Source organism: Sminthopsis crassicaudata, chromosome 2 (assembly GCF_048593235.1).
Source record: "Sminthopsis crassicaudata isolate SCR6 chromosome 2, ASM4859323v1, whole genome shotgun sequence".
Taxonomy (NCBI): Eukaryota; Metazoa; Chordata; class Mammalia; order Dasyuromorphia; family Dasyuridae; genus Sminthopsis; species Sminthopsis crassicaudata.
This window is the reverse complement of record NC_133618.1, coordinates 107,486,542-107,499,583: the sequence shown is the minus strand read 5'-3', so window position 1 is coordinate 107,499,583 and position 13,042 is coordinate 107,486,542. Positions and strand designations below refer to the sequence as shown.

At 32.6% G+C, this 13,042-nt stretch overlaps 1 long non-coding RNA gene across 6 annotated transcripts in view; it reads right to left on the bottom strand.

Annotated features, from left to right (window-relative positions):
• LOC141554735 (uncharacterized) overlaps positions 1 to 13,042 on the bottom strand; it is a 983,981-nt gene that overhangs the window by 929,826 nt on the left and 41,113 nt on the right. The window lies entirely within an intron of this gene.

Genomic DNA, 13,042 nt, shown 5'->3' with positions numbered 1-13,042 from the left:
GAAAAAATTGTTTCCTCCTAACAGCTGTCCAGTGTTCTATGCAAAATGAATAGGTGGTCTCAGTTCACTTCCTGGTAGATAGATGTTCACATTATAGAATTGTCACCAAGGAGAGAGGGCAGGAACTAAAAGATTATTGGGGGAGGGGAGTAGGAATAGGGTGGAAGAAACAACTATCTGATTCACTATACAATGCATCCTATATGGGAAAGGTAGGGAGCTTATGAATGCATTTCAGCTCACAGAGTGCTGATCAGGTGTACTTTACAGTTACTGAATTCATTATAATAAACAACTAAACACAGCATGGGCATATGCTTATAGACTCAAAACACCCTGCCTGAGCAATATTGCAAGAGAATACACAGACAGCATAAAATAGCTTTCTAAATTATAATCCTAGAATATTTTTTAACTACAAAGTACTTTTAAAGAACTCTGTTGAATTTCCAAATTGGTTTCTAAGTATAGAATTCTTTTCTTGGTAGCCATCTTAATACTGATTTTTAAAAATATATATATATATGTATATATACATATGTTTATGTATACATACATATTCCAGCTTAGATTGATCTTTTTTCTAATTCTTCATCCAAAGGATAATGTGGTCCATTCTGTAATTTACTTTCAAAGATATCCTTTCAGGAGATGAAGTAACCAAAAGATATTGAAAATCCAAAGTAAATTACATCCTACTGGTTAGACTTCCCTCAAGGAATGGACTACACCCCCTGTAATCCGCTCAGCTCACATCTAATAGACAGGGGATTCAGTTCTGTCTTAATCTTTCCTAAACTGTGACTCTCTTTTACCACACAACATTTGTCTTCAGGACATCTATCAAATATTTAGTGTATCTTCTAACTAAATTAAATTTCCTATTAAATTACAAGCCACATTATGAATCAGAACTTTAAAATATATGTAAAATCCAATAGTATTTTGTGATACTTATCAAAGCTCATAAAAAGGATGCTCTGGAAAATGATTTTGCATCCTATCTGAACCTGTGAACATGTGATTTGCAAGTTGCACAGAAAACCCCATTTTCTTCCTACTAGTTTTCCTATAAGATTGAAACAGAAACATAAATTTTCAATGTGAGCAAGAACTAAAAGCACTAGAAATGGAAAACAACATACCTCTTCTAGATGACTGCAACGCAATAAAAAAATAGTCACAACTGATCCCATAAGCATCTAATAAAGGGAGCAAAGATAAGAAAACAAACTGGATTTTTCTTCCAGATCTGTAATAATTACATGTTATATAATTTTGGTCTTATTTTCCTTACCTACAAACTAAGGGAGCTAGAAGAAAAAAGAGGGGTTCTTGACATAATAAATTTGTTTCTTTTTAACATTTTGGTAACTGTATTTCAATACAATTGGGATTTTTTTTGTATGGTTATAGACATAATTTTGAGAAGAGATCTACAGATTTCACCAGAAATTGTGGGCCAAAAGGGCCCACAATGCACAAAAAGAATAAGAACTTCCATACTAGATCATTTCTAGGCACAAAGTTCTAAAATTCACTGGGTCAAAAGTAGAACCCAAAACAGAACAACTATTGGGAAACACATATAAGTGTTGTGTAGGGTGGGGGAACGAGGGATATTTATTCTAAAATTAGGAAACTGTCCAAGTTATAGAAAGAGGTAACAAGTATTAAGAAAATAAGTAATTTTATAACTATTTATTTAAGAGAATATGAACATGGTGCCAATGGTACTTGTAGACCTTTACAAAAGTAACGTAATCTCATCAAGGAAGATGAACTAACTGGCTGAGGATATTATGGATTGATTGGGGGCAAAATGGTTGGCTTGGATTTCTGGGTCAGAGTCACTCCTTATGCAGATCCTTGGAAAAGGAACCTAAAGACCTGCTTATTGTTGTGCCTTTTTTTCCTTTTTAAAGAAAATGCCAAAGAGCAACAAAACTAAACATGAACCTAGGCTCAAGGCTTTTCACCTTTCCTCTGATGCAAAAGCTATAATAACTTTCAAATATAACAAATATAACAGCTGCCTTAAATCACAGGCATATAGAAGCTGAATTTGTTCTTATCTGTGTATCCCAAGAAGAACAAAGCTCCTGGACACCAAATATAAGGATTTAGCTATCTATAGAATGTAGGAAGAAAGTTCTTGAGTGGCAATCATCTCTTGAAAAAATAGAGGACTAAACATAACCCTTGTTCTAGAAAAATAATAAGCAACTAAAAAAAATAAGCAACTAAAACTATCTAGCAATACCAACTATGCTTCCCATCTGATGTGATAAGATAAGCTGTACTATGAATCAGGAAGAATAAGTAGATCTTGAGAAGAACATAAAACTCACTGGAGAGGAAAAGGGAATAGGCTCTTATAAGTTCTGTTTGCTTGTTCTGTAGGGTGTAATTTTTCCATGTTCTGTAGGGTGGAATGAAGGCTAATTTGTATTCAATATATACCTTATAGCTCACATCTTTGTCTCTACAGAGGCCAACTATTGACTCAGAGTTATAGATTTCTAGAAGCAGGTCTGAATAGAGGGAAAACAGTCTGAGAGATGAAATTATTTGTAGTACCCCTCAAGATTGAACCCAGTTCATATTAAGTCCAGAGTCATAAGTGATACATCATGAGTTATATAAACAAACACACTCTGGACTAGAATTTGGTAAGGAAATTAAATGTCTGTTAGCTAAGTTGATTTCTGGATAATTTCAGTATCCTCATTGTGACAAGTACTTGAATTATTTAAATTTTTCTAGAAAATTATTTCCCATTTCTCTTAGTTAGTAGTTTGTTTAGTTAGATCATGTTGAAACCGTTAGAGTCCCAGTCAATATTTTATCACCTTTATCCTTTTTTCCTAATTTGACATTATTTTTAATGTTCACACTAACCAGCCAAAGATGTGGTTATACATAGACAGAGGATTCTATGATAATTGCTGTATATATAACCAGTTCAATTAAACTCAACTCAATAAGCATGTATTAAGTGTCACCTATAAGTTGTAAAGATAGAAAATTTTAATAGTTCTTTCCCTCAAGAAGCTTACTAGTTAGTTGCTGCTTATCTGTTAATGTGCAGCTAATTTTAAGCCCAACAACAAAAAGAAATAAAATCAATGCTGTGTAATTGCAGTGGTCAATATAGAGTATAAATAAGGGATAGGAAAATACATCTCTTCTTTATAAAATGGAAGACTATGTGTGTAGAACACTATATATATTGCCAGACTCAGTTGTTGGTTAGCACTACAGAACTACTTTTTTCTCTGTGGCTCCCTGGAGATAGAGAAAATACGGACATATTTCAAAATTAAAATAATATTTTAAAAGATATAAATAAACATTTTAAATTAATTCTAATATATTATTTATTATGTCTATTGCTTTCCAATTATTTTAAAGCATTCATGATACATAGCATGTTATAATCATGCTTGTGCATCTTTTCTTTTAAACCATAGTTTAAAGTCATTGCTAATTTTTTAAAAATAGTTTAAATCATAGTTTCTAATGATTTTCATCTTCTTTCCTTTTGCCCATGTTTTTAAAATGAAATTGTAAAGTTTTAAAATATGTTAACTTAGTTGGGAGAACTGTACTGAAGTATATGCAAGTAACCATGATCTTTTCATTTTGGGGTTCAGAAGAATCAAAAACTGCTAGTGTGCTATGGTTAAAGATTCTATAAGGAAGATCATTTCAGGTGTATGAGATATTGTCAAGAACAAAATTCTCAGAGCACCAAAATAAATTATTTCCAATGAGGAAAAATGTTATCTAAAAAGATCAATGAGGCTGCACAAGGAAACAAATGATCAGTTTAGATTTTTTAAAAAGATTTATGTGGAAGATAGAACCAAAATGATAATGAATCCAAGAATGGCATAGCATGAAATAATAATGTCAGAGAGGCTAACGCAATAAATGAAATAAGGTTTGCAATAAATGGCAAAGAACGATAGAAAGTGCTGAAAGAAAGAAAAAAAGGTACCAACCAAGGACAAGAAAAGAAAGAAAAAAGCAACACTGGAGGAAAAGAGAAGATTAAAGATGAGCTAAAATTTAAGTGAATTCATCAAGTTGTGATTGTTGGTAATATCTGAAAAATTTTGGTAAACAGGACAGGTGTCACATGAGGACAAATACTTCCCACTTTCAAAAAGGTGAATAAGATGGATTTTTAAACTTTAGGCAAGTAGCCTTTCTTTCAATTCCAGGAATGATTCTCAAAAGAATTGTTAAAAAGATTGTTTATGAGAATTTAGAAAGCAATCCTCAAAACCCACAAGCTAAAATGGGTTCATTAAGAATGAGTAATAATATTTTTTCTTTTATTAAAAGGAAAAGATGATCAGGAAAAGAAAGGAAGAGTTAAATCTGGAAATCTTTGTTGTGGTTCTGTTATTCAGCCACGTTCAACTTTTCATCACCCCAAATTTGGAAATGACTATGTTGTAAAATCAAAAGGAATTAATACAACATTTTGTAATTCATGATAGGCTGACTTTATTTTCCCTTTAAAATTCTAATTCTATTGATTAGCATATTTTTAACAAATCAGGGAGGGGAAAATAATAGGCAAAGTCTAGATAGATGTTAGCAAGGGAACCGACAAAATCACTTGTGATTTCCACCATGTAGATTAGAAGGAAAATTTTCATCTGTAAGAGGATTCTTAACTTATTGGGAAACTAGCCCTCCAAAGTAGTTGATGGATCAGCAGAAAAAAATATCTAGGAGAATGTCATAGAATTCTCTCCATAGCCTACTCTGTTCAACATTTTGGGCACTGATTTGGATTAATGGATAGGTGGCAAGCTCATCAAATTTTCAGATATTTTCAAAGATTATAGACCTAACTAACTTAATGTATGAAAGAATCTAAATCTAAAATAATAATGAGCCATATCTAAAAAGACAATATTTCATTGAGATAAATGTAAAGTCCAATGACTAGATTCAAATAATCAATGACAGAAAAAATATATGAAGGAAAAATGATCAGACAATAATTTGTTTCAGTGATTTTGGTGGAATTCCATCTCACTTTTATTCAATAGTGTAATATGGCAGCTAAATAAGCTAATTCAGTGTAGGGCTTCATTAATAGAAACATAATGTGTAGAATTTCATTTCTGGATACAGTTAGAAATGAAAAGGACAATGTAGAACAAAACAGTGGAAAGCTATAAGGGAACTTGAAATAGCAACAAATAAGAATCAATTAAAGAATTAGGGATGGTTAGCCTAAAGAAGACAATTAGGAAAGATATGATATGATAGCAGTTTTCAATTATCAGAAAGACTGATAGATGGAAGAAGAATTATATTCATTTTTTCATGGTCTTAGAGAGAAAAAGGGGAGCCAATAAAGAGACCAGATTATAGAGAGGTAGATTTTATCATAATAGAAGGGAAATTTTCCTAACAATCAAAAAGAGTTACCTGGAAAGCAGTGAAGGCCATGACATTGAGTCTTCAACTAGAGAATAGGCAATCATTCATCAAGGATTACAGTGAGAGGGTTTGTAGTTCAGGAGAAGGATTGGGCTGGATGATCTCTAAGGAACAAAACTTTGAACGCTGAAAGGATATGATGCATATGAAAAGAAAAAAAAATTCATTGGCTAATGATTATAAGTTTTGTAATTCTTAACTGTTATCAAAAAGGTAAGATTTGAGTCAAGTTAAAAAAAAAAAAAAGTCAAGGAAATAGATTTGAAGAGGAAGAGCATTCCAGGAATGGGGAAAAACAGTGAAAAGGCTTAAGGATAAAAAATGAAATATTATATATGGGTGACACAAACTTGATGAGTATAGCTAGGTCATATATAAATATGTTGAGCAGTAAGAAGTGTAAGAAGACTGGAAAAGTAGGAAGGGCCAGATTAAGAAGAGCTTTAAATGGAAGTTTATGAAATCCCCAAGGTAGATAGCATGAAGGAAAAAAGATAAGAGGGCCCAGCAAAGAGAACTTTAAGGTGATACCAATGGCAAATAGCGTAACAAAGAAGATTCAGCAAGAGTATGAGAAGGAACCATCAGATAGGAGAAGCAGGAAAGAGCAGAATCTTGAAAACCTAAGCAAGATAGTATCCAGAATAAGAGGGTCATCAACAATGTCAAATGCTGCACAGAGTCAAGAAAGATAAGGACTGGTAAGGGCCATGAGATTTGGCATTTAAGAGACTATCAGTAACTTTGGAGAGAGCAGTTTTAGTTGAATGACCAGATGCCAGACACATTTAATCACATTTAGACTTGAATTAAAAATCTTTTCATCTCAATGGAACATGATAGAATTGAGCTTCATTTACGTAACTTTTCAGAACCCACAATTACTTCTATGGCATGATAAGATAATTGAGCAAGGCTTGAGATAACAGCATGTATTTTAGAAATTTAATATTTTTTAAATGTTTCTGTTTTATTATTCAATTTCCCTTACCTAGGATCAAATTTAAAATTCATGCTTAAGGGTTGTCATCAATCTTTAAAAAATAGAATAGGATTGAGGGGACAATCTTTTGAGAGTAATGGGGTAGAGGGAAGTTACCAAAGTGTGCTACTTAAAAAAAAAAAAAAAAAAAAAAAAGGAATCTGATTCCTTAGTGAATATGTCTCCCCTAAATTAAAAAGACAAACATCAAAGCTAAGGTTCATTCACTCAGTAAACAGGAAAATGTATGACAAAAATTCAGTCCTTTATATAATATATTTTTTTTAAAAAGAAAAACATCAGAATTGACCTGGAACCATTTACCCTACTTTCAGTCAGTATTCCTCAATGTTCTAATAGAAGGAAATATGAAAGTGGAAGGACTTTGTTAACATTGGTTGTTGTGACAAAAGATAGAAAGAGAAATTATCTTTAAGGAAAACAGGTCTCACAGTAATTCTTTATTGATCAGAACCAACAGAGCCTGGATTGCAGCTATGCTGATGGTGAAACAGTCTGCCGAGCTTACAGGTATTATGAAAGAGAAAAATTAAAGGAAATGATTGCCTGTTGATTTTTCAGCAATGCCAAGAGCATTTCTGTAGTTGCATATGTATTGTCAACAGTCACCATAATAATCATTCATGTTAAAAAGAGAGAGAGAGAGAGAGAGAGAGAGAGAGAGAGAGAGAGAGAGAGAGAGAGAGAGAAAAGAAAAAAAAAACATGAATTTAATGATAGAATGAAAGGTTTGGGAGAATTTCAACCTAAGAAAAAGTCAGGAATGGTTTAGAATGGAAAGAAGAAACCATCTATTTTTGACCAAATTATTTGTTCTATTTAATACCTGGACTTGGGAAGAGTGTACTACAAAGAAATATAAATATAAAGTTAAGGGCAAACACTAGAAAGATTATCAAATTAAAGTACATATAAAAAGTGGCAAGAAAATCAAAAATAAGAGAAAGGAAAAACCCAGAAAGAGTTAGAAATAAAACCACAACAAATCAAAAAGAAAAATTCACAGATATAATAAATGAATATATATACCCTAAAGGAAATGTATAATGGGATTTGGGGAAGAGAGCGAGGAAGAATCTTAAAAATAAATGTTTATCTTCTAATTTAAATTACATGTATCTTATATATCCAAAGCCTATAATAAGACTGCATAGCATAATCAAGCATCAATTAATGGGGAGAAAAGGTCTAAAAAGGTCTAAGGGAGAAAAGGAAAAAAAGGGGGTAAATACACGAAAGGTAAAGAGAATTTCAAATTTAATTCATTCAAATAGGTTTTAGAAAACGTGAAGACAGCTGTAACTTTATGATAAAAATCAACCCATGAAATGTCAAAGGTGGACCTAATTCACCAAAACAACAGAACCTCTTTCCCACATTTGGATAAATTGGACTAACGAAAGGTCAATGAAGCCCTTGTGATATTTTAAAGAGGGAGACTATATGACCAAATGCCTCAAAAACCTCAAAATCTCTCTAGCTTTATTCCAGTATTGTGAGAGAAATACTAATCCAGAGTAACTGAGAGGACACCTAATGTGATTCAATGAAGGATAATCAGCATGAACTCCCAGAAAGAAGATCAAATATAAAATGTTGCCAAGAAATTGTAAAAAAAAAGTAGGAGGAAAAATTATGGGTACAATGGAGACAGGCAGAGTTTTCTGGACTTCAGAAAATCTTGATAAAGTACGTGGTAAAGAACTAATAATCTTCAAGGTCAGGAAGTATGAGCAAATTTTTTAAAAAGTGATGAAATTTTTGGAAGATATGAACCTGGCAGGAGAGTCAAGAAAAGGAGAGGGACCATGACAATAAAATTTAACGTGATGTGGCTATGACTAGCAGAGTAAATTAATAAAATGATAACCAATATCAAAGAAGGATTCCAAGCCTTACTATTCATATGCCCAAGCCAAAATGTTTTGAGAAAAAAAGAAGTTACAAAAGCAAGTGTGATCCTGGAACAGTGATTAAGAAGACAAGAGAATGAGACTGACTGTCAATGTGAGACAATATATTTTCTGCATTACATAAAAATAATGAGACTATGCTCATTTAATCTCATAACAAAGATTCAAAAATGAAAGGAGAGAGTGTAGTGAATACAGCATTAGGCTTGAGTTTCAGTCCTGGTTCTTCCCTTAACTAGCTGTATGCCATTGGTTTGGTGTAATGGAAAGTATCTGGTTCCTGAAGTTAAAGACATAGCTTTAAATATGGACTCTGGTACCACCTTATGACTTTAGGCAAGTCACTTAGTTTCCCTAACCTTAGTTACATTAGATTAGATGTCTTCTGCAGGTCTTTCCAGCCCCAGATCTATAATAACCTTTACCTCTCCAAGCCTTAATTTCCTCATCTGTAATATGGGAACAAAAATGCTTGTTCTAGCTAGATAACAGAGTGTTGTGAGGTACAATTCAGTTTTATTTATCAAGAGCTTATGTACTCACTCCAAAGCTCATCATGACACAGAAGTGACTCTAAAGTCTCAAAGGCTATACTAGGTAAGTATAAGCTCCAGTTGGCCCTAGCAAGCTGCAAAGACTTGAAGCATAGATGAGCTAGAGGGGAAGAAGTTTTAAAGTATTTGGATAAAGATCAAAAGAAGAAGAAAGAGAATTGAACTTATCACTGGTATATTCCAAAACCACTTAACTACAATGAAGAAATAAATGAGAAGTTTGGAAAACTTTAAAATCTGGCACAAAAGACTGATAAGTAAAGATGGGTGATTTCAATTATACAACTATCTGCTAGAGACAAAAGTAGAGTAGCTAATAAGTTCTTAATCTGCTTTATTCTGGAATTAATTCTAAATAACAGAGATTATCAATTGATGGGATAAAAATGAATCAAAGTGACCATTCATCCTAGAGTTCATGATGAGGATGTCTCTTGTGATGAGGCACAGATGAGAGGAAATCTGACATGATGTAAAATGCAATTTAGGTTATATAAAAACAGATTTTAAAAGACACATAGGAAATGTAGGTAATATCCCATGGTCCCATGGAGTAAAATATATTGGGGAAGTCAGGAGGTCATGTAAAAATACTGTCAGGAATGCTAAAGCTCAGAATGAGCTCAGGCTGCTGACAGAAACTAAGGACAACAAAAAAGGAGTGGTTGTTATTTGCTATGTTGGAAGAATGAAGATCAAAGAAAGGCTAGAGTAGATAGCACCTTGGGTGGGAGTAGATAGGACAATAGTAAATGATAGAGAAAAAGCAGATGCTTAATTCTATTTTTCGGTTTGCTCTACAAAAGAAAATAACCTTTAAACTGGAAATGAGAAAACAAAAGTGGGTAATACAGAGGTGATAGCCAAGATAAGTAAAGAAATAGTACAAGAGTACTTTGATGAATTTTAGTGAAGGTCCCAGAAGAAATACATCTTTAGGTCCTGAAAGAACTAGCAAATTTTTGTTGTTAAATCTATCTTTTCTGTTTTAAAGATTATAGAAAGAAGGAAGGACCACCAGATTGGAGAATAGCTCAGGCAGCCAATCTTCCAAAAGGGGGAGGAGACAAGGATCTGCAAAATGTAGCCTGGTAAACCTGATTTATTCATGGGAAAATTATTGAATGGGCCATTAAAAAGATGGTTCATGAACACCTAGAAAATGAATTGTCATTAAAAATATCCAACATAGTTTCATCAATAACTAGTTAACCAAGTATTTGAGTTTTTTTAGTAGGATAACTAAAAGAAATGCAATAGAATTGCATTTTATCAAACCTTTTGATAAAGCCTCTCCCATTATTCTTGTGAAAATGATGGAAGAATATAGATAGTACAAAAATACAATTGTATGAATTTAGAACTTGTTGAATGGGCAGACTCAAAAAGTGGTTACTAATGGCCCAAAAAACTAGATAACAGTGTGTCTCCAACAGAATGCCATGGGGACCTGTGGTAACCTGCATAGTTTTAAACATTTTTATCACAGACCTGGATAAAAATATAGTATATTCATCATATTTGCAGATGACACAAAGCTGACAAAGGGATAGCAAAGTCAGTATACAAAAGAATTTGACAGGCTAGAGCAATGATGTCAAACTCAAATAGAAACTGGGGATCACTAAGACATATATGAGAATATGTGTGGGCCATATATTGACTTAAAAATCATATATGTATATATGTATGTAAATTATTTTATCAACCCATTAAAATTAGACAGGAACTACATTTTAATCTAGTTCAGTTCCTACTTAGGCGTGTTGTAGACATCGTGCTGTCCACAAGCCATATGTTTGATACTTCTGGATTAATATCTAATAAGATGAAATTCAATAGAAATAAATGAAAAGTGGTACACTTAGTGGTACACATAAAAAAATCAACTTCATTAGTATCAGATAGATAACATGATTAGACAGCAGTTTTTCAGAAAAACTAACAGTATGCTACAGAAGCTTAAAAGGCTAATTTGATTTTGGACTGCATTAAGTGGGACATAGTCTTCACAAATGGAGAATGAGAGCCCAACAGTATTCTGCATTCATCAGACTTCATCATAAGTGTTGCTCTCAGCTCTGGGTCCCAGGATTTAAAAGAATGTTGATAAGAGTGTAAAGTCCATGTCATATGAGTATTGGTGGAAGGACCTAGACATGATGAGCCAGGAGAAGAATTGGTATGATAACTGTGTTCAAATATGTGAAGAACTGTCTAGTGGGAAAGAGCTTCCATTTGTTTTGTTTGGCAAAGAAGGCAAGACCAACAACAATAGGAGAAAACTACAAAGCATTTTTAAATTTGAAAAGCTTCTGAAAAGTGAAAGCTATTTGAAAGTGGAATGAGTTACTTAGAAATATGGGAGGACACTTTCTGGAGGGTCTTCAAGTAAATCTTAGATGATCCCCTATCAAGTCTATTGTAGCAGAGATTGCTTTTGTATATAAGTTGTACTGCCTGATTGCTAAGAATTCTTTTAGAACTCAATTCTGTGATCTCATAATTTTGTAGATGAAGAACTTAAGATTTACAGGGCTAAATAAGTTGCTGTTAAAACTGTTAAATACCAGAATTGGGACTCCCACACTTTCTCTCAATAAATACCTTAGGAGATATTTTATATTCATATGTTACCTTCATTCCAAGAGTTCAAATCTCTTTTTCTGTGGATTTAATCAGAGCATCAAATATCTCTGCATTTTATGGAAATTGTCTCATTGATTTTCACCACACATGTAAAGCTGTTACTTTTGTCAGTGTACTGAAGAAAAGGAGCTACCATTCTGTTCAGTGAGTTCCCCCCAAAAAAAACCAAAGTGATGAAGTCCTTCTGAGTACAGTGCTTACAAAACATAGATAATCCACAGATTTTGCAGGGTTTGATTTCACTGTATTTTAAGTTTCATGAGAGTTTCAGAAAAGAAACTTCTGAGCTTGCAGCTTTTTTTAGTTTATAGATTTAAAATTTAAAGAAGAAATGCAAAGGTTTAAATTCCATGACCCTTCCTCAATCTTCAATCCTGAATTCATCTGGGATCCAAATCTTGGACTATTATAAGGGCTCATAATTCCTACTGGAGTTGTGTATTTTTCAGTGCTGACAGAGATGGGTCTGTGTGGTATTTTTGCACATACTAGTGCTAACTTTTATAGTTTAATGTGTATTTACAATGTGACTGAATCGTTCTTCCTCTAGGGTCCATTGCTGACTTTCATACCTTTAAAACTTCAGAAAAATTATATTTCTGTATTAATAAAGTTTGTTTGATTTCTTTAGATTGGGGGGGGACAAAAAAGAAAGGACAATTGTATTTACTTTCAGGTAAGTATCCCTTAATGGATTTATCAATTTGAAATTTCACTAAGTAAACATAGCATGAATTTACAAGATAAGTTGTATATGTGCAGCCCTACAAATATCTTTATGCTCATTTCACTCTGAAAATTAGTTCCTGATGCACACATTATCATGTATAGACTTTGGAAGATTTGTCAAAAGCATTTAAAATAGATAATAACATATGGGTAATATAAAACTATGTATGAACTAACCTTATTCAAGGCCAGGAAACCTATCTTTACTGTAAATTCAACCATTTCAAGGTGAACATTCTTTTCTTTTCAAATCTTTTCAAATTTTCTTATTACGATGTAAGAAAGTCAGAAAACAGCTTAATTAAAAGTGCCATGTGCCCATTTAACTAAAGGAAAAGAATTAATGCAAGTCTAATAAGGTTTAAAAAATACTTTCAGTTTAAAAGGAAATGTAAAAATATCCAACATAAAAGAATCTGAAAATAAAGGACATTATGAAAGCAGCATGATAAAAGAGTATTAACTGAATCTAATAACTAGATGGAATAACTTATAAAAACCTATATAACTAACAAATGTTATGAAAATGTTATGTAAGCCAACAGACACTTTACTAAAGGAATGCTTTTAAAAATGTGCAAATATATCAAGTTGAAGTTAAATTCTACAAACTAGGAATATGAATTGAATATAATATTTTAATTAAAAGCCATTGATTTGAAAGGTTGCATTCTAACATGCATATAAAAAGAATGGCACATATCATGCATACACAGTTTCATCTA